This window comes from Chiloscyllium punctatum, unplaced genomic scaffold (assembly GCF_047496795.1).
Source record: "Chiloscyllium punctatum isolate Juve2018m unplaced genomic scaffold, sChiPun1.3 scaffold_1701, whole genome shotgun sequence".
Taxonomy (NCBI): Eukaryota; Metazoa; Chordata; class Chondrichthyes; order Orectolobiformes; family Hemiscylliidae; genus Chiloscyllium; species Chiloscyllium punctatum.
The window spans coordinates 25,001-27,811 of record NW_027311435.1 but is presented as its reverse complement, the minus strand read 5'-3'; the positions used below and the strand labels follow the sequence as shown (position 1 = coordinate 27,811).

The 2,811-nt window shown below is 62.9% G+C and overlaps 1 non-coding gene across 1 annotated transcript; it reads left to right on the top strand.

The window, feature by feature from the left end:
* The first annotated feature begins 1,904 nt into the window (after positions 1-1,904).
* Positions 1,905-2,058, top strand: LOC140475476 (5.8S ribosomal RNA). Its single transcript, XR_011960006.1, has one exon. It is a non-coding gene; the product is annotated as a 5.8S ribosomal RNA (ribosomal RNA).
* Positions 2,059-2,811: the final 753 nt, after the last annotated feature.

Below are 2,811 nucleotides of genomic sequence, written 5' to 3'. Positions count from 1 at the left end.
ACTCGAGCAAGTGAAAAAAAAAGTAACAAATAAGAAAGGATCGTCGGCTTGGGGGTACGCCCGTTTCCGTTTCAACTTGTCTCGCGAGGGTGGTTTCGGGGCCAGCAGGAGAGCTCGTCGGGGTAGCAGGCCCTGCAGCCGTGGTCACCGCCAAACCCCCACAACTCGAGCAAGTGAAAAAAAAAAGTAACAAATAAGAAAGGATCGTCGGCTTGGGGGTACGCCCGTTTCCGTTTCAACTTGTCTCGCGAGGGTGGTTTCGGGGCCAGCAGGAGAGCTCGTCGGGGTAGCAGGCCCTGCAGCCGTGGTCACCGCCAAACCCCCACAACTCGAGCAAGTGAAAAAAAAAAGTAACAAATAAGAAAGGATCGTCGGCTTGGGGGTACGCCCGTTTCCGTTTCAACTTGTCTCGCGAGGGTGGTTTCGGGGCCAGCAGGAGAGCTCGTCGGGGTAGCAGGCCCTGCAGCCGTGGTCACCGCCAAACCCCCACAACTCGAGCAAGTGAAAAAAAAAAGTAACAAATAAGAAAGGATCTCTGTCGGCTTGGGGGTACGCCCGTTTCCGTTTCAACTTGTCTCGCGAGGGTGGTTTCGGGGCCAGCAGGAGAGCTCGTCGGGGTAGCAGGCCCTGCAGCCGTGGTCACCGCCAAATCGCCACAACTCGAGCAAGTGAAAAAAAAAGTAACAAATAAGAAAGGATCGTCGGCTTGGGGGTACGCCCGTTTCCGTTTCAACTTGTCTCGCGAGGGTGGTTTCGGGGCCAGCAGGAGAGCTCGTCGGGGTAGCAGGCCCTGCAGCCGTGGTCACCGCCAAACCCCCCACAACTGTTGGGCGCCTACCTGCGCGGGGCAGGAGGACACTTTCCGATTTCAAATCTCCGTTTGCCGAGTCCACCCCGAACGCACGCGGGCGGGCGGGTTCGCATCACCCTTCGTCACAAGGGGCGAAGCCCGTTCCACCGTCTCGTCAGTAGTGCCGACCGGTCTGTGATCGACGAGGGGAGCCACACCAGGTCCGGCCCTGCTGCTTGGCGGCACCGCGTCGTCGGGAGCTCGCGACAGACGGAGGGTTTCGGTGTACTCTCCAGCCACGGGAAACGAAGCCGGTGATGCAGGCGCCGGTCTTTCGCTCCCAAATCGGCTGGGTTTACATCGTTGCTATCTAGTCACGCTCCCTTCAAACCCGACGGGGTACCTATTCCCCTCACCCGTCTGTGCGTATACAGCCTCTTTGCACTTGCGGGATGGGGGTGGTGGTTTAAAGACTCTCGAGTTGCCGCCCGTCGGTCTCCGAGCTCCGTGCAGTAGTGATCCCCAGCGAACTGCCAGCAGGGCGAACGAGCGATCCCGCTCTCGGTCGGGGCGCCTGGCGTCGATCGGTGGTCGGTGGCTTGCGGGCAAGCTGCGCTGTGAGTGTGGGAACGAGTATGACGAGCCGTTGCCGCGACTCCCAGTCCACCTCGGCGGTGGCTGGGCCGGGCGGGCGTCTGCTCGGGCGAGTGCCGCCCCCGCCTCCTCGCAGGAAGTCCGCTCGCCGACACGCCGCCACGTGCACGCGTCAGTGACGCTGCCGAACCGATGGCCGGTGCCCGTTCCCGCCTCTGCTTTTCCTAGGGCAAAGCTGCTGCACGCCTCGTGATACTAGGCGGGCGACATGGTGGCGGTGATCCTGCCTCCGTCGCTGCGGTGCGTTGGGGCACGCATCGCCTCTTGGGCGCCCTGTCCTCCTCCCCCCAATAGACGTATGTTTCTGCGGGCCGCACCAGGATGGTGCTCCCCATCGCTTCACGCCACCCTGCTCCGCCCGCACGCCGGCGTGCAGGTGGCTGTAGCTCAAGGTGGGGAGCGTATGTGCGGTCCGGGTCGCTTTCCTCTGGCGAGGGAGAGACCTAAAACAAACTCAGACAACTCTTGACGGTGGATCACTCGGCTCGTGCGTCGATGACGAACGCAGCTAGCTGCGAGAATTAATGTGAATTGCAGGACACATTGATCATCGACACTTTGAACGCACTTTGCGGCCCCGGGTTCTTCCCGGGGCCACGCCTGTCTGAGGGTCGTTTGGCAATCAATCGCACTCGCCTTGGCTGGCGAGAGCGCGGCTGGGGTGTCGCAGAGGACCCGTCCTCTTTGTCCCCCTAAGTTCAGACTCCGGAGCCCTCCGGCGTCGGAGCGCTTGGCCTTTCCCCCCCACCCTGCACATTCCGTTCGTCAGGCTCGACGCCATCCCCCCGCCGGGGAGCGCGGCCTGGCGTCCGTCTGTGTCGTGGCAGTGGGGCCAGCACGGCTGTCACCGGTCCCAGAATGGCTGTCGGTGGTTCACACTGTGTGTGTGTGCCAACCCTCCTGGTCTCTGGGACACGGAGCTGCCACGAAGTGTTGAGCCTCCAGTGGGGGGTCTGCCTAAGCTCTGCACGTCCGCATTGGGTCCGTCTCTCGGTTGGCTGGCAGTGGAAAGAGTGAAGGGAGCCGCGGAGGTCCGGTGCTGGTGCGCCGCCGGCCTGACCGTGGAGCTCGCCGGTTTGACACGCTGACCCGACTCGATGGTTGATCGATTGAGAGTGCTGGGAGCTGCAGGCCGCCCGCTGCTGCAGCCGCCCGTCTCGTGGTTCGTCCTCGGCCTTAAGTGGCCGGCGGGGCGTCTGATCCTGTCTCCCCTGCTGGCGCCGAGTGCCTGGCCGAGGGAGGAGGTTTTCGTCGAACGCTGTGACTTGGACGGTCGCACGCGCGTGGATCGCTGGCTCTTGGCTCTCCCGTTCAGTCCGCACGTTTTCCGCTCCGTCCTGCCACCGGTCTCGGGAGGTACGGAGGGG